The 19,805-nt window shown below is 40.0% G+C and overlaps 1 protein-coding gene across 1 annotated transcript in view; it reads right to left on the bottom strand.

Annotated features, from left to right (window-relative positions):
• LOC124113357 (hydroxylysine kinase-like) overlaps positions 1 to 19,556 on the bottom strand; it is a 165,605-nt gene extending 146,049 nt beyond the window's left edge. The window contains exon 1 of the mRNA XM_046473647.2: positions 19,501 to 19,556. The gene's annotated coding sequence lies outside the window, so the exon portion shown is untranslated. The remainder of the gene's footprint in view (positions 1 to 19,500) is intronic.
• Between the last annotated feature and the right edge of the window lie 249 nt (positions 19,557 to 19,805).

Raw genomic sequence — 19,805 nt, forward strand, 5'->3', positions numbered from 1 at the left:
GATGTAGAGATTGGAACTAAGCAAGTGGGCGTACCCAAGATGCCTAAGATGCCACCTTTTGAAGATCAGAAGGACAACATAGATGCTTATTTGCAGCGGTTTGAGCGAATAGCTAAAGCTCAATCTTGGCCAGAAAACCAGTGGGTTGCGTATCTCAGTACTTTGCTAAAAGGTAAGGCATTAGAAGTATATTCCCGGCTTGACCCAGATCATGCAGAAGAGTACAATCAGGTGAAGGAGGCTTTGTTGAAAAGATATGAAATGACGGAAGAAGGATTTCACCAGAAATTCAGAACTTCAAAAACAGAGATAGGTGAGAGCTTTACCCAGTTCATAGTTAGGATTGGAAATTACTTTACCAGGTGGATTGAGTTGAGTGGGACAGCAAAGACATATGCAGGTGTTAGGGATTTATTGTTGAGGGAACAGATTTTGAATACTGTTGGACCGAATCTTAGTATTTTCTTAAAGGAGAGAAAGCCAAAAACTGCAGACGAGATGGCTAAGTTGGCAGAGCATTTTGTGGAGGCTTGTGGTACCATTTCAGGAGATACTAATAAGTCTTTCCCATCGGGTAATGATAAGTAAAGAGATAAGGGCTCGAGTATTCAAAACAGACCACAAACAGGAGAACAGAAGGAGTTGAAGGGGTTTGTTCCTATTAAGCAACGACGTTGCTATAGCTGTGGGGAATTAGGTCACATATCTACGTCATGCAATGCAGTCAAGTCTAAGGAAAATAGCCAGTGTAATGATTGAAGAAGCAGTCAGTATTATTGCCAAGGTGATAGACGTGGACATTGGTCCTGGAGGAGCAGATTGTGAGTCAAACTCTCATGGTAAAATGAGGAACAGTGGGGATGTTGCAGCAAGTCCAATTGAGAGTGAAGCAGAGATGACGTCAGGTACAATGTGTGGTATGTGTGGTACTATGCCAGTTTGTCCAGGGAAGTTGTGTGGGCAAAAGGTGAATGTCTTGAGAGACACTGGTTGTAGTGGCGTCATTGTCAGAAGCTCACTTGTAAATAAGGATTGTTTGACCGATGAGTGTCAGAAGTGTGTCATGGCTGACGGCAGAGCTACTATTGTTCCAGTTGCTTGGGATACAATTGATTCTCCCTTCTATAGAGGTACTGTTAAGGCAGCATGTATGGAGACACCCCTATTTGATGTAATCCTAGGGAACATCCCAGGTGTTAGGGTTTCTGATGATCCATTGCCGATGGTGGAGGAAGTTGATGTTGATGGAGGAGAGTCTGTAGCAGCTGTAGAGACTAGGAGGCAAAGGCGAAAGAGAGTAGAAGGAATGAGGCCTATGAAAACTTTGAAATCTGTTGGTATGTCACTTAGCAGGTCAGAGTTCATGGAGAAGCAGAGGAATGACAGTAGTTTGGATAAGGTCAGGAAGTTGATAGAAGAAGGGACAGAAAGACAAACAGCTAAAGGTGTGTCAAAGTATTTTGCTGATGAGGGTATGCTATATCGCAAGTATGTTGGCAAGGAAGATCCCGTTATTCAGGCTGTAGTACCTTTAGAGTTAAGGTCAGAGGTCATGAAGGTGTGTCATGAGTCATTGATGGCTGGTCATATGGGAGTAAAGAGAACACTGGATAGAATTACTTCTCAGTTCTATTGGCCTGGAGTGCAGGGTGATGTGAGGCGTCATTGTTTATCATGTGACGTGTGCCAACGGACAATCCCGAAGGGCAAGGTTGGAAGAGTCCCATTAGGACAGATGCCTTTGATTTCTACACCATTTGAAAGAATAGCTGTAGACTTGATTGGTCCTTTGTATCCAGTAACTGAAAGGGGTAACAGATACATCCTCACAGTGGTAGATTATGCTACAAGGTACCCTGAGGCAGTGGCTCTTCCAAGGATAGAAACAGAGTATGTTGCTGAGGCAATGATGGAGATTTTTAGTAGGGTCGGCGTTCCAAAGGAGATGCTGTCAGATATGGGTTCACAGTTCACGTCTGCTGTTATGAAAGAGGTAAGTAGGTTACTGTCACTTAAACAGCTCACCACAACTCCGTATCATCCTATGTGCAATGGACTAGTTGAAAGGTTTAATGGCACCTTGAAAACCATGCTGAAGCGGTTGAGTGCAGAGCAACCCCAAGACTGGGATCGTTACTTACCAGCCCTGTTATTTGCTTATCGTGAGGTCCCTCAGGAAAGTTTAGGATTTGCTCCATTTGATTTACTGTATGGTAGGAAGGTGAGAGGTCCAGTTCAGGTTTTAAGAGAATTATGGACGAAGGATATCCAAAATGAAGAGACTAGGACTACTTATCAGTATGTGCTGGATTTACAGAACAGATTGGAGGAGACGATAGAGGTAGCACATCAAACACTAAAGAAGGCATCAGACAGGTATAGGAAGTACTATAATGTGAAGACAAAGGTTAGACAGATGAAGCCAGGTGATAAGGTGTTAGCGTTGTTGCCTACCAATCAGAACAAGTTGCTGTTACAGTGGAACGGTCCATTTGTTATAGAGGAGAAGTTTGGTATAGGCAATTATCGTGTCAGAGTTGGGGATAAGTTAAAGACTAATCACGCAAATCTTTTGAAGGAATATGTGCAAAGGGAGACAGTAGGTAGTACTGTTATTTGTGATGTAAGAGTCAGTCTTCCGCAATATGTATGTACAGGGTTGATCGATGTGCCTGAGGCTACAGTTGAGGTCAAACATGAGTTGGATATGCCGGAGATTTCTTCACCCAATTTAGAAGCTAAGGAGACGTATCTAGATGTTGATATCTCCACAGACTTGACAAGTGTACAACAGGCGGAAGTAAGAGCATTGTTGGAAGAGTATGCAGATGTACTTACTGATTTACCAGGCAGGACTAATTGCATGGAGTACAAGATCAGGTTAACCAGTTCTGATCCCGTTAGGTCTCGTCCTTATCCATTACCTCATCACATGAGAGAGGTGGTTGCATCAGAAGTACAGTCAATGTTGGACTTAGGGGTAATTGAACCATCTGATTCCCCTTATGCTTCCCCAATTGTGTTAGTCAAGAAACCGGACTCGACTTATCGATTTTGTGTGGACTTCCGTCGGATTAACCAGATCACAGTTTTTGACTCAGAGCCAATAACTTTGACAGAAAGTTTATTCACTCGTCTTAGCAAATGTAAGTTCTATTCTAAAATTGACATAAGCAAGGCTTATTGGCAGATTCCCATGGAAGAAGCAAGTAAAGCATGTACAGCTTTTGTTACGCCAGATGGGTTGTATCAATGGACTGTAATGCCATTTGGAGTTGTGAACGCCCCTGCCGTGTTCACGAGGTTAATGAGGAAGGTGCTTAGAGGGATAGCTCATGTGGATAGCTACATTGACGATATTTTAGAGGGGACAGAAGAATGGTCTGAACATATGGACAGCTTAAGAGCCGTTTTCAGTCATTTAAGGCAGTACCAGCTCACAGCTCGACCCTCCAAAGTGGTAATTGGGTACCATACACTGCAGTTTTTAGGCCATACTGTCGGTGAAGGTAAGATTTCTCCAGACAGGAAAAAATTAGACAAAATCCTAGAACTGTCGAGGCCGACCACAAAAGAAACAGGTAAGAGCTTTGATTGGTCTAACTGGGTATTATCGCCGATTTATCCCCAATTTTTCAGCTATTGCGGCACCCTTACGGATTTAACCAAGAAAGGTAAGTCCAATATAGTTGAGTGGACAGAGAGTCATGAAAAGTCATTTAAAACTCTCAAGGATCTGATCTGATGCACCTATACTACATTTACCTGACTTGGATAAGCCATTTCTACTGAGGACAGACGCCTCAGATGTAGGTATTGGAGCAGTCCTTCTGCAGGAACAGAGTGGTGAGAAGTTTCCCATTATGTATGTCAGCAGAAAATTACTTGACAGGGAAAAGGCATATTCGACCATTGAAAAGGAGTGTTTGGCTATTGTGTGGAGCATACAAAAGTTAAGTAGATTTTTGTATGGAAGAGAGTTTTTCCTGGAGACAGATCATCAACCACTAGTGTGGATGACGAAGGCTAAGTTGGCAAACGGGCGAGTTATGAGGTGGGCCTTGGCTTTGCAGACGTACAGATTTTTCATACGGGCAGTTAGAGGTGTTGAGAATGTTGGGGCAGACCTCCTGAGCCGTTGTCCACCTTAAGTGGGTTTCGTATATGAGTCAAAATTCCATGTGATCTTTTAACTGTAATGTAACTGTTCAGGCAACAGTTATTTGGGAAGGGAGGTAATGTCAAGATCACAATTTATATATTTCTCTGAAGTTGGTTTGATTGTATGTGTTAGAGAGTGGTTGGACTGTATGTAAGCTGTGAGCTTTAGAGGTGTTATGTAAGATTGCTTGGGTCAGGCGTGAATGTCTTTTGTTGTATGAGCGGTGTGAGTGAGTGGGTATTTAAAAAGACTGTAAACTGAAATTCAGGGCAGTCAACGAGAATTCTAACCTTGGTTAGACGGTTTTGGTTTTGGTGTGTTGTCCCAATCTTGTGGCTTAAGTTACATTTTATTTGAATATTGTTTATGCTTATATTCTTGTAGCTTGATAATGTATGTATTATCTGTATAGTTTATATATATATATATATGTAATGATATGAAAGTTAACGGATGTAGGAACATGTCTTTTCATCATGAATTATGTCAATACATATTTTGAGATCTCACACAGTCTTGATTTGGCAGTCGTCGTTGTGTTGAAAACAACCACCATAGTAATATCATCATGTATATTTACTTTTGATATTGACATTGGTTACTCTAAGTTGTACTTGCTCAATGTATGTTGAATAACTCTATGCTTTTTTAGTTATTCTGAGTATTGTACAGGCTTGATGTATGTTGAATAACCGTGTATAGTTATACTGAGCATGCTCCCATGTTCATTTGTATGGTGAATAACTATGTGTGTACCATTCTGAGTATTTAATACTCTATGTAAGGTGAATGGTCACTTGTAATTAAACTTACATATGAACGTTTGTTGTATAGTGTACGGAGGATGAGGAGGCAGGGACATTCATTATATGAAGCCTGACCCCAGGGCGACAGATGGCCATGAAGTACATGGAATGTTTACATCTGAATAGAAGGAGACCTGTGTGAGGCTCGAAACAATGTACAGTGCATAATGCAATGACGTGGAAGGAGGCGTGGCGAATGACTTTGTACATATTGTGTACATAATGAGAGATAATTGTTGACATGCATGTATTGAAGCGTTGGAAGAATTAATGCCTAAAGATGTTAATGTATTGAGGTGTTGATGTTGAGATGTATTAATGTGTTCTGATATTGATGTATTGATGTATTGATGTTATGTCATTGTTGCGATGATAAATTGATGTATTAGTAGAGATTTAGAGATAGATTATTAGTGCAAAATTAGAGTATGTGTAAGTAGGGTTAACCTTAACTATTGGGAAAGTGTATATTAGAGGGACAGAGGGTGTGTGTGAAGGATGTGAAGTGTGTGAAGTGTGTGTGAAGGATGTGAAGAGTGTGAAGTGTGTGAAGGGTGATAGTGGAAGGTAGCTGAATGGGTGTGAGTGCGTTGGATACATCATTGCCAACATAATTCTTAATTTTATTTAATAAATATATTCCTAATCCATATTTGGTTTGTGTTATTACTCCGTGTTGTGACAACTAGCTGGTGCAATACGATCCCAGCTAAACAGACTCCATTGTGTCCAGAACACTACGGCCAGGATAGTAACTCTAACTCACAACTATGATGTTAAAGAATCTTTACTTAGGATAACATTCAAGCTTCTTAGCCTCATTTTCAGGAATTTCTCAGAACATCACACTACAGCAAAAGATCCTACACTTACACTCATGCATTAATTGTGAGCACAATTTTCTGAAGCACAATGTTAGCATCCAATGATAATGTTCTTTAATGTTTTGGCACAGTAAATAGGGCATGATGCCCGGATAATTAATCTGGTATAGTATTAAAAGAAATCAGTGAGGCATATTAAAAAAAACCATTGCAAGCTTTATTAGATTCCCATCACGTTTCCTCTATTATTTAATAGTTCTAGCATTGTACCTGTTTACAAAAAGCAAAACCAAACTGTAGCCAATGACTATCACCCTGTGGCCTTAACTTCAATAGCTAGGAAATGCCTTGAACGCATTATCAAGAGATTGTTCAGCATATTCTGGACCCTTTGCAATTTGCATAAAGACCCAACAGAGGTATCAAGGTCGCAACACGGGTACATAAATTCCATAGCAATCTAGAAAACAGTAAATCATATGTAAGAATATTGTTTGTCGATTTTTTTTCATCCTCTGTCAATATTATACAGCCTCATTTACTTATGCAAAGCTTAACAACATGGGTGTTGACTCAAATATTGTCAAATGGGTCAAATCTTTTATTGCAAACAGGCCACAGTTCGTCATCGTTAACGACACCCACTCATCTCTTATTCACATTTCTACAGGGGCCCCTCAAGGTTGTGTCATCTCACCCATTTTATTAATTTTGAACACCAATGACTTTATTATCCGTTTTGTTTTCAGATGACGCTGCACTTATCACACACAAGAGTACAGAAATGAAATTTCTACTTTAATATCTTGGTGCAAAGATAATAATCTGTTTTTAAATGTCAAGAAAACAAATGAAATGGTCATTGATGTTAGGAGAAATAACTCATGTTTAAATCCAATTTTTATTGATAATGAGGCTTTGAAGTTGTAGACAAGTATAAATAACTTGGCACCATCATTGATTCAAAACTCACATATACAGACTACATATATAAAAAGATTAAACAGAGCTAGTATTTCCTTCAGCCTTTTAAACATGTTCAAATTGACTCTAGCATTATGTAAATGTTTTATAACACATTTCTGTTCAAAATCTGTCTCATGGCGATTAAAATCATTGGTATCTCTCTCCGGGACATTGTCAGTATTTATGAACAGCAAATTGTTAATAACGCAAACAAAATATTTAGCAATATTCCTCATATTTAACATTTGGAATATCAACTTCTTCCTTCAGGCCGCCGACTATGATTGCCTATTTGAGGACAAACAGGGCCTGGAATTCATTCATACCAGCTAGTACCAGGTTTTAAAATAAGTTTTGTGACAAAATAATTGCTGAGTATTTATTCGGAGGTGCCACATTTAATGTTAATTATGTTTGTGATGTTCTTATTTCTTTGTATTTGTGATTATCAATAAACTGAGACCTTGTGCTGATGTAACAAAAAAAAGTGTTATCTCTTAGAGGGTAGCCTTGCCAGCTGTAGAGAACGGTTTTGTTCAGCAACAAGTCAAGTTTTATGCTGCACTAAGCTAATGAGAGAGCCATGGTGTACCGACATTGCCATAAATGTTTTGCCATCAACTGCATAAGTGAAGTTGACATATTTGGTGGAAGAGGTGTAATGATGTGGGTGGCAGTTTCCCACACAGGTACAGCAATCCTGGTGCAAGTGCATGGCAAATTACCAGCCAAAAGATACTGTGATAAAATCCTACAGCTGCACCTTGTTTCCAACTTATAAATGTGCTAACGATAATGCTAGACTCAGGTACTCAGGTCGAGTAGGTACTGAGTAGGACCCGGGTACCCAGAGGACTAGCCGGACCAGTGGTAAGTCATGTGATATGTTGTTTAATGAGAAAAATTATCCAGAACTCCACCGTTACACTTCAAGTCACAAATGTTCGCATTTCTTTCTGACTATGAACGCATTCCTTCAGAATTTTATATGTTTAAATGAAGATAAATTGTCTGTCAACTTTAGTGTATGCAAGACCAGATTATTTTATATGTGTATCTAAATACAATTTTGCAAAGGCTATGGTCAAACTATTCCCAGTCAGACATTTTGTGCCTATCTCTTCGAGACCTACAGTGGATAGCCAAGGATGGGTAGGGTAATTGTGGGTTGGGTACCCAGGTAGTAAATTTGGACTCGTCCCAGCCCTACTTGACCATACTAGACTGCATACAGCATGTGTAACAGCAGCTTTTCTTTAAAACCACTATATACAGGTCCTCCCATCGGCCTCTACTCTGCCAGATATGAACCAGATAAAATACCTATTGCATATTATCACAGAAACTTCAACAGTTTTGATATACACTATATTCCTCAACATGTAATCTGAACTAGACAATATTGTGACAGCAGATGAAACATTTGTTTGGAAATTGCTTACAGTACATATGCACAAGATTATTTTATAGTGTCATAATGAAGTGGCAAAAATTCAACAAATATGAAACAAGTTACTATTTTATCAATGCCTCTTATTTGGCTGCAATGACTAGAAGGATATATTGCACAAGATTGTTTCAAAACACAAGAGTTATATTTCAGTTCCGAACCTTGCTTATATGTTCTCTGAGAATTATTTGTTTAACCCTCTAATGATGTAGTTTGACTTTTAGTTAAACCCAGTTTAAACCGAGAGTAACCTCCCTTACTCCAAGCATGCTACTACTCAAGCATGGCAGGCATATGACGCACACTGTCACAGCATTTCAAAGCTTTAGTTTTGGAGTGTCCTACAGCAATCTCGTACAGAAGGCCAGAAATCTGCAATTTTGATGTGACTGGTACTATAAAAAAAGCATATAGCAAAAACATATCTATTAAGAAAGACCACACATGATTAGGTGAACAGAACTACAAATAAGCAACGTATTTGAATAAAATATTCAATACCCCATTACTTTCAATTAAAATGCGTACAGAAACGCATGCATTAAATGAAAAACTCAATTGTATAAAAGATCATGCATAAATACCCAATGAAGCTTTTTACAAGCTAATTTACTTTCCGAGTCAAGCCTATATATTAAGAACAGTTCTATACATTTAAAAACATTATTTCATTAGTTTGGTTACCCAATGAAAAATGTAATAACCCCATTAAAATCAAAACCCTAAAGTTAAAAAAGTTATCTGGTACTCTGAGTGAAGTCTGGGAAATTTTAATGTGCCCCTGTGCACAAAGACGCACAATAAATTAAACCCTGATTAACATGCCATGATCATACAACAATTGGTAAAGTGGATAGCTGAATCTACCAGTCTCAATACTAAGTAAATAATAATATATTTATATATTATACATTTATATACTGCAGGTATATCTGTTTCCCGACCAGTGGATTCGTTTGCATTCCAGTTATTCACAACTCCCTGGGGAGTATACAACCCAAGTTGAATACATATCGGGAACCCATTCCCTACTGGGTGAACAGAGGCATATTTGAACTAAGTCAATTGCCCAGGGTGACACCACACATTTTGACACTTGTGTTTTGGGTGTGTGTACGTATTCGTGTTTCCCTATCTGGTCATCTACAATCAGACAAGTAATTTTTTTTGAGGACACAAGATATATGTACTGTTCACTAGGGGTAGTGACAACACTGTAAGGGCCTGTAAACATTGTTGGTTCCAAAGGTGAATAACAACTCGGTCACTAGTGGGATACGATCTCAGTACCTGGCACATACACTGTGAGTAAACAATAAATAAGTAAAAATAAGGCATTGACAATCTCTTGGGAATAATTTCCCAATAGTTGTCAATGCATGCAGTTTTGTGGTATGTCTGATGTTCAGATAACATAAATAGGCATCACTCTTCCGGAAGCCTATTTCTTTAATGATCTACCCCGGAAGTCCAAGCTCAAAGGCCCAGCTTGCTCCACCCCTGCGGAATGAGTGGCCAGTCACAATCAAGGGCTTTTTAGTTATTGTCACACAGAAAAGGTTGAGTTACATCTCTACCCACCTGATACTCTAGCATGGACTGGATAGCATGACCTGGATAAACTGGGTGGCAAGGAATGTTAGGCCGAGATATATCCAAACTTTTCTCACGAAATTGTAGCTTGACACATATACCACCCTCTACTAAAGATACATCTTGAATCTGAATATGCTTCTCTGCCACAAACGCGTCTTTATCACACAAAAAATTGTCTGCCCTCAACATACCAAAGACACCTTACATGCAAGCAGCCCACTTACAGGCACCAAAAAGACAACCTAAATTCAAGTTGTCATGTATTGCTAACAGCATAGTTGGCGCATCGCTAATTTTCTGTTTTACACAACTAAGAACATAATGAATTTGCCAATTATCTTTAATGGGATCCAGATGGCTTCCTTCCGTTTGAAATGATACACAAGTACTGACGTATAGTGGCAAATTTGAATTTTTTCTCATCACGGAAGTACGCAATATAGAGCAATGCTTACTGTTGTGTCACTGGTACTGGATCAACAGCCATCAAATCACAAAAGTCAGCGTAACACTTGAGTTGACTGTGATACTGGCCACCCTTTCATGTTGAATTGAGCTACTTAGCCTCCTCTGTCACTTGCCATGCTCGTCCCAATCTGACGCTAATAAAATTATATAATGTGAACAACCAAGCTCCTTAGCCTTCTCTAGCTTGCCATGCTCGTCCCAATCTGACGCTAATAAAATCACATATCATGCGAACAACCAGGCTTCTTAGCCTCCTCTGTCACTTGCCATGCTCATTCCAATCCGAAGGTAATAAAATTACATATCATGTGAACAACCGAGCTTCTTAGCCTCCTCTGTAGCTTGCCATGCTCGTCCCAATCTGATGCTAATAAAATCACATATCATGTGAACAACCGGGCTTCTTAGCCTCCTCTGTAACTTGCCATGCTCGTCCCAATCTGACGCTAATAAATTCACATATCATGTGAACAACCAAGCTTCTTAGCCTCCTCTGTCACTTGCCATGCTCGTCCCAATCTGACGCTAAAAAAATCACATATCATGCGAACAACGGAGCTTCTTAGCCTCCTCTGTAATTTGCCATGCTCGTCCCAATCTGACGCTAATAAAATCACATATCATGCGAACAACGGAGCTTCTTAGCCTCCTCTGTCACTTGCCATGCTCGTCCCAATCTGACGCTAAAAAAATCACATATCATGCGAACAACAGAGCTTCTTAGCCTCCTCTGTAATTTGCCATGCTCGTCCCAATCTGACGCTAATAAAATCACATATCATGTGAACAACCAAGCTTCTTAGCCTCCTCTGTCACTTGCCATGCTCGTCCCAATCTGACATTAATAAAATCACATATCATGCGAACAACATGTTTAATAGCCTCCTCTGTCACTTGCCATGCTCGTCCCAATCTGACGCTAATAAAATCACATATCATGCGAACAACGGAGCTTCTTAGCCTCCTCTGTCACTTGCCATGCTCGTCCCAATCTGACGCTAAAAAAATCACATATCATGCGAACAACGGAGCTTCTTAGCCTCCTCTGTAACTTGCCATGCTCGTCCCAATCTGACGCTAATAAAATCACATATCATGTGAACAACCAAGCTTCTTAGCCTCCTCTGTAACTTGCCATGCTCGTCCCAATCTGACGCTAATAAAATAACTGAATTCATGAATTCTTGTAATAGAATCGGCAACAACATTTTGATGTCCTGGAATATATTCAGCTTGCAATACAAAGTTACAAGATGCCAGAACACGTATCTTACATACATAAGAAGGGAGATAATTATCATTTATGTTATCGGTAATGATAAAAACCACTTATCAGCCAAGTGCTTACACCATCTCATAACTGATAATATAATAATCAAGGCTTCATTTCAGTTAATGTGCTGATCACACACAGATGGCATATCTGTGTCCCAGTTGACATACATAAAGTCTCCCTCATAATGAGCACCTCCACCCTTTAGACATGCATCAGTGTAAAGTCCTAATGGGTCTAGAGTCAAGAAAATGAATCATGCCATTGAACGAAGGTAGGAAAGATCTTCATGGAAGTCATCATTCAATTGTACTATATCTTTCTTCGACTACAGAGGATTTTTTAGATTGATAATTCTTCTAAAAAAGTTCTTCCTCCTTTCATAACCATACTTTCCTAATTGAGCTTTCCAATTGAACTTCCCAACTGCTTTTTTGTCGCGTGTTTCCTATTTTTGAATTCCAGCAGCACTTGTTTGACATCTCTCACTTTGTCTGAAGGAAGGGAAAGCACACATTTTGTGGTATCAATCACAATTCCTAAGAAAACAATATTCTGGCTAGCACCATCCACCTTGTTCCATTTTGTATATTAAATCCCGGAAACCGAAGCACTTCCAGCAATTTCACAAGTCCTTTTGCACAGACTTCAGCTGAGTCACAAATAATCAAGAAATCATCTAAATATGCAATGACAGTTGGAATTATAGTGCCGTTACATAATGCAACAAACAGCACTACTCAAGTCTGAAAAATACGAGGACTCTTTGAGGCACCAAAAGGCAATTTGGTTTCATACATATAAGTGCAGTCAGAGTCCCCTTCGAAGAACCATAAAAGTCCTGTAAACTAGTGACTACTGAAATGAATTTGCACATGTATATGCACTTTTCAGGTCAACCTTTGCTAAAAACTCCCTTTCCTAATATGTTTAATTGCATGTTTAATATTCATGTAAGAGGGTCACAATATTCCATGAAACTGTTCATTCCACTATTTACACGAAGGCTCCCATCGCGAATGAGTCGTAGTTTATCTTCGGACTTTGGAATCACATCAAGCGGGGTCACAATGTCAGGTTTTTCCTTTGTTAATACATAACTACCAAGATCTTCCTTAATTTGCTTTTCTGCTAAAAACTTATACTCGTATGCCGACCTATGATTCCTCATAAAACAAGGTGTCACAGTGATACATTCCTGAATAGTAATAACTTGAAACCTTCCCTTATTCCCTTCAAAATATACATCTCTATCGGAGCCATCTGCTGCAAGCAGTCTCTCCCAAGAATCAGGTTTGACGTTGCTACAAAGTTTTTGCCTCAGGTCTGCCTTGTGTTTGCTCTGAAATCGTGTGATTGAGAGGACCAACTGTATCATCAACATGTTGCATTTGACCATGACCACGCTTCAAGCACAGCATGCAAACATGAGCCATCCTGCAGTACTCCTCTCAGTAGTTTCCATGGTTGAAGTGACGACAAATTTCAATCCCATCCGGCGTAAAAGGTTCACGTTTCCAGAGGAAGATTAGGGTTAGAGCTGCCACTAACACCGCCTTCCATTTGACGCCATATCCGTGCTTTTGGAATTTTGGGTTTGGGAACATGCTGATAGTCCCTTATATTTTGTGATGGCATACCCCATCTCATGCCTTCAGTTTTCTGCACTTATCTGTATTCCTGGTCTTATAACAATACAGATGACCAAATATACTTGGCCGGAAAACAACAGATATCCTGAACATATTTATCAAGTCATCTACATCCAACATGTGTACCTCTCCCATTTTGATCATGTCTCTCAACACTGTGATCACTTTTTATTCCTTTTTCTTCTCTAACTTCATTCTATGAAGGTAACGTTCCAATTTATAACCTTTGCAATTCACTTTCAGAACATCTCAAGAGTTCACTATCGTAAACTTGGTCCCAGCCCAAGTGATGGGCTGTCATGGATAACTTTACCATCCGTCACTTTTCCTGACAAAAACTCCTTGTCGTCAACAATTGAAGAGCTTCTAAAATGCCAATCTTCCCGAGGAAAGGGGGTTTACTGACAGTAAAAGTCTAGTTTTCACCTTTGCCGAACTGGGCTGGATCATAGCACCACCTGAAGCTATTACAAGTTATGTCCCTTCTATGTTGCTCCTCTTGACCAATCAGATGCCAGCTCTCATATCCCTTGCATTTGCTTCAAACATAATGGTGGCACCCATTGAAGACGATCTGATCGATAATCAAGATCTATATTGTAATAAAACAGATCTTACCTCGTGAAGTTCATCAAATCACGTGAGCACCTTGATTAAAAACATGAAAAGATTTGGAAAAAATCTGTTGGTGTTAAGTTGATGAAACACATGTTTTGCAAATCCTTCAATCAACCGAAATCTTCATGGAAGTTACGAACCTGATATCGATTTGTTACGCGATATTGATTGGACTATGCATAGACTCATTAGTCCAGCCAAAACATAACTCCATAATTCCAGCCTAGTTCGGCAAGAGTGGAAATTGGACTTTATAGTGAGTTAACTCCCTTGCCTTGGGAAGATGATCCTACTCCCCGTTGCTTTTCGTTAAGGGCGAATGTCTGGATTACGTGATGACATCGTGAAGATGATTAAGTGAAGTGCTGGGCTAGCAAGACTGCTGCCTATTCTCACGCAAATAAGTATATACCGTGCACTCTGAACAAGGGGAGTAACTCTCATTCAATAAGAGTAAGCGGTAGACAAAGGGAAGTAATTCTAACTATCATCAAAACAACATAATGTCTGAAAGAAGCAAAAGAAGTGGTGCACAAGCATGGATCGCGGAAATTATGGTTGATTTATCACCAGTGACAGCGACAGAGTGGCAAGGTGTGAAATGCATAGGTGAACTATGCATGCAAGGTACAACGATAAAAGATGGTGACTTGTCTCAGGGGACTTCTGTTTTAGGGATGAAAGATGAGTCTGTAAAACCTGAAATGGAGCTTGAGAATCTCGACCTAGAAGAGGAAATCAAAGGTTGCGACAGGAATTGCAGAGTATGTGTAGTTGCAGGACCATGCCACAATCATCAGAATCACAGTTGCATGATACAGCAAGTGAGACAAAAAATCCTAAAGAAAGAAAAATCAACGATTACGTCTGGATCATACCTCTTGATGTTCATAATGGCCATGGCCAAATACTGATATCAGAAAAGGAGTTCTCAGAAACTACCACTGAATGACTACCATATATAAAAAAATCTTACAAGAAATCAGAGTAAAAGATTAACTGAACAACAATGAGGTGAATCACTACATGCAGTACATGACTGATGACTGTTCAAATTAGCAAGCAAGTGGCCGTCAGTTTTGCTAAAAAGACTGAGTACAGACAAAAGCAAGATGAGGAAGGTTTTCCCGTTGTGAACACCATACCCAGAAAACCTTTGAGGGAATTCCAGTGGATACCTTAGCAGTTCAAGTGACAGTCTAGTGACCAAGCGACAACTGACTGACAACAGTGCTAAACGGCCGTGGCGGGATCCTAAACAAGGGGGTGGACCAGGCCAAACTCATCACAAGAATGGGGACGTCTATGCCAGACAGCAAGGAAATTTGTAGCAATTTTATCATTGATTTTTAAGTGAAAAGGTAGTAGCAGACCTTATCCTTGAGAACTGGGAAATGTTGCTTCATGAAACTGACAGTGACAGGTCATATATCTTAGATGATGTTCAGCATGGTTTCTGGACAATGAAACCCTGATCGGGGCCTCAAACGTGTAAATGGACAACAACAGGTTAGCAATTCACAATAGGGACTAGGCAGAGAAGCTGCTGCGCATAGAACTTGAGCTTGGTAATATTGTTGAGGTAACTGACATACCTAGGTTTGTTAGCCCATTGGGGGTAATTTCAAAATGCTTGGAGAAAATAAGGTTAATCCATGATGGTAGCTTGTCAGCCGAGAGAAGCATAAAACGAAAACATGCATGACTGACTGCACATACATGGATCTGAGGGATGCAGTTAAAGGGTCAGGACATTGACCGTTCTGAAGCTTTGTTTGAAAACAATAGCCGATAACCGCAGAGCTTACTCAGCTTTCTTCTCTGTTTGCTATTTCTTATTATCTCCAGCAGAAAATGGAAATCAAGTAGCAGGATTTGTTTTGTCTAACGCCGCACAGAGCAATATTCTAGCTATATGAAGGTGGTCTGTAAATAATCAAGTCTGGACCAGGCAGTCCAGTGATTGACATCATGAGCATCAATCCATGTAATTGGGATACAGTGAAATGCATCAACCTAGTCAGCGAGCCTGACCACCCGATCCTGTTAGTCGCATCTTACGACAAGCATAGTCAACTCTTACAGCAAGCATGGGTTGCTGCTTTTCTAACCCAGATCTTCACGGGTCGTCTGGGTTGTACACTCCCCAGGCAACTGAGAAGGAAAATCGAGTGCACACTGATCCAATGATTTGGGTAATTATATGATCTTTTATGGTCTAAGCAGAATTAAGCAGTTATATATTTGTAATACAAATTCATAATAAAATGATATAATAACAATCTCACTAATCCAGACCTCTGTCCAAACCTGACTCAATTTGGTCCCACAGAAGTCTGGTATAAACAGATGCTGCTGTAAATGTTGGAGCAGAGTGGGCAAGTGGTCTAAAGTGCCAGGTACTGAGATCCCGTTAGTGACAGTGTTGTTATTCAGCCTATGGACCAACAATATTTGCAGGTCTTTACAGTGTTGTCACTACCACAAGTGTATGGTACATACATCCTGTGCACTCAAAAGAACCCACTCATTCAATGGTAGATGACAAGATGGTGGAAACACAAATACGTTCATACGCCGGAAACACATGTGTCAGAACGTGTGGTGCAACTGGGATGACAAATGACTTATTTCAAATGTGCCTCTGTTCACCTAGCAGGGAAATGGGTCCCCGATATGTGAGGTGGATGTAAAAACCCTACAGCGCCAACAGGCAACTTGGGTTGTATGCTCCCCAAAAAGTTGAGAATGATAACTGGAATGCCTATGGATCCACTGGTCAGGGGAACAAATAACCCATATTTGAGTGAGTGAGTGAATATGGTTTTATGCCGCTTTTAGCAATATTCCAGCAATATCACGGCGGGGGACACCAGAAATGGGCTTCACACATTGTTCCCATGTCAGGAATCGAACCCGGGTCTTCGGTGTGACGAGCGAACACTTTAACCACAAGGCTACCCGACCGCCCCTAACCCATATTTGAACAGATATTAGGACCTGGATAAATGCGGCATATAAATTTATGTACAATACAATAACATAATAATATGTGATCAGTTGATTATGACAATGGGTTATAACAGCTTCAAACACATGACACCTGATGCCTGATACTGTTCTCACCATGCTAACGATGCATTAATGATTGATTGAACAAGTGAGTTTAAGTTTTACATCGCACCAGCAATATTGCAGACATATAGCAATGAAACAATAATAACAAGAGTTTGCCACTAACGTGACTATATCTCCTGCCCCTGTTGCAGAATTTATGACATAATTAAATCTAAACAAACCCTAACCTTTTTTAACCGAGGTGGAACTTGTCATGGAAATTGTAAAAAACAGAAGAGTTTGGAACCTAAGTCCATCTTGTTGCCATGGAAATGTAAAAAATAAAAATTTCTAAAATTTCTAAATAGCAAAAGGCACCCGTTCGGCATGTACCTGACAGACCTGCAAAGTTTGATGAAAAAATATTGAACGGTTTATGAGTTATGCTCCGGAAACGAACCCTACCCTAACAGAACCTAAGTCCATCTTGTTGCCATGGAAACATAAAAAAAAAATTTTTCTAAAATTACTAAATAGCAAAAGGCACCAGTTCAGCATGTACTTGACAGGCCTGCAAAGTTTGATGAAAAGATATTGAACGGTTTCTGAGTTATGCTCCGGAAACGAAACGTGACGGACGGATGGATGGACTGACGGAGCGGACGGAGCCCATTTCTATATCACGTTACAAAGGACAGTAAAACAATTAGATTATCACAGTGTTGTATTTAAAACTAATATGTGAACCATAAAAAGATATGACTCTATATAACAACATAAAAACGAGCTTCAGATCCCCAGCAACCACAGTTAGGCCATCATACTTGGGACCGGGGGGTTGTATGGTACCTCTGCTACCTGCATGGTCTTGACAAGTGTAGACAAATGTTAAAATAACACATATTCCACAATTAAAAAAATGTGGCGGTGATAAAACTATGTTGAATGATGTGGTCTTACATACCCCAATCTCATTAAAATCAAGACCGCCTCCTTGGTCTAGTGGTAGAGCGTCCTCCCGGAGAGCGGAAGGTCCAGGGTTCGATCCCCGGCCGCGTCATACCAAAAGACATTAAAGATGGTACTTGTTGTTACCCTGTCTGGCGCTCGGCATTAAGGGGCTTAAACAAGGACTGGTAGGCTCGGAGTCAGTATACTGTGTCTGAGTTTGGTATTCATCTTAAACTGCGGCATGGTGTCTCAGTGAGCTAGCACTATAAATCGGCATCAGTCCGGACTAGTACAAACACACACACGTACATGCACGTCGCTATATAAGTGCTATAATCTTGGACGCGACGTTAAACCCCATTTCACCTCACCTCACCTCATTAAAATCAGAGCTTAGTTCTCGCTACCGCTAAACAAAGATCTGAAGACATCCCATTAAGGGTCACATCAGAACGACATTTCATCCGACCAATCAGTGTGTCGCTTACCAGATTATGAAAGTGACAGTCACAATGTGATTTCTAATCATGCAATCTCGAAAACTTTAAAATGGGGTATTCCAAATGATAGTTACGGGTTAAACGAATGAATCCTTACAATCTAGACCATCGATTAGCCATTCCAGAATGGTTTTTTTGTTCAGCTTTCAAATTTGTAATCGAGCATTTGTCAAAATATGTTTCGAAGCGTAGTCGCCACTTTGAAATTTGTGCCTTAAAACAAGAGAAAGCTGCCTTCTGATTGGTCATTCCATTGGTCGGTCAAAGTTCGCGCATGGTCGGTCTGACGTGACCCGTAATGGGATGTCCTCAGATCTTTGTTTAGCGGTAGCGAGAACTAAGATCTGATTTTAATGAGATTGTACATACCCTTTCCACAGGACAATAATTCTCAACTACTTCAACTCCCTAAGAGGGTATGGCCATAAACAATATCAATGTATTAATACATACATTTGGAACATATGCTCTTTCTATATTAGTGGGATATATTTTAGGTTTAATACAGTATTGCGTTTAGACCTGTTCTACCCGATCTTCAAGGGTCTTATATGAATTTACAGTTCATCGTGACTGAAAACTGTACATCACACAAAGTATAAATGAGTGAGTGAATGAGTTGGGTGAGGGGTAGGATAAAAAAAAAACATGACCAACTCTAGGGGATGGTCATACAAATTAGTACACATATTTTAGGAGGATCATACAAAATGCACAAGCATTAGGGGAGTGTCATTATTTTTAATGTATTGGTGCATCAAAATTACTAGACCCACCCCTTCCCACAATTTGCCTGTATTACTTTAACTGTTTAACTAGATCTACACCAAATCTTTACCCTACAAGAAATAAATATGTGTATAAATTTTACGTTTTTCAGTGACCATATATACATATCAGGTACATGAATATAGTCTCCGCTACCAACTTTTAACTTATGCCACGAATGAAAGCGAAATCTGTAAATTGGGTCGGCCCAATGGTTCTCCCTTTTGCATGTGATCTTTCTGACCTAGATATATTTTCTCGGTCAGAGAATTGAATTGGGTTACGTATCATTTCACCTGGACATATCTATAGATATTGAAAATATGCCAATATGAATTATTTGTGAAAACCAAGGAACTATTCTACAAATTCTGCATCTGCAATAGATTCGTCATCGTTTTACACCTACCCTGAACCTTGCGAAGAAAAATCAAATGCCAAAGGATTCTCTCCCTTGAATCAACAATCTCTACAGAAGGCTGACACCTTTCACCGCTGACCTGCAGATTTTATTCAACGTGGTCTATTTCTCACATTTTACTTTTAAGTTGTGTGTCCCATGGAGGACTGGGAGTACTTGAATTGAGATTATAAGCATTTTTAGGTGTGTGTGTGTGTGTGTGTGTAGGTGTGTGTGTGTGTGTGTGTGGGGGGGGGGGGGGGGGGGGGGGGGGTGCGCACGGCTACGGCACTGTAGTCTCCCTTTGACCCTTA

This window comes from Haliotis rufescens, unplaced genomic scaffold (genome assembly GCF_023055435.1).
Source record: "Haliotis rufescens isolate VD_foot unplaced genomic scaffold, xgHalRufe1.0.p SCAF_12, whole genome shotgun sequence".
In the NCBI taxonomy this organism is placed as follows: Eukaryota; Metazoa; Mollusca; class Gastropoda; order Lepetellida; family Haliotidae; genus Haliotis; species Haliotis rufescens.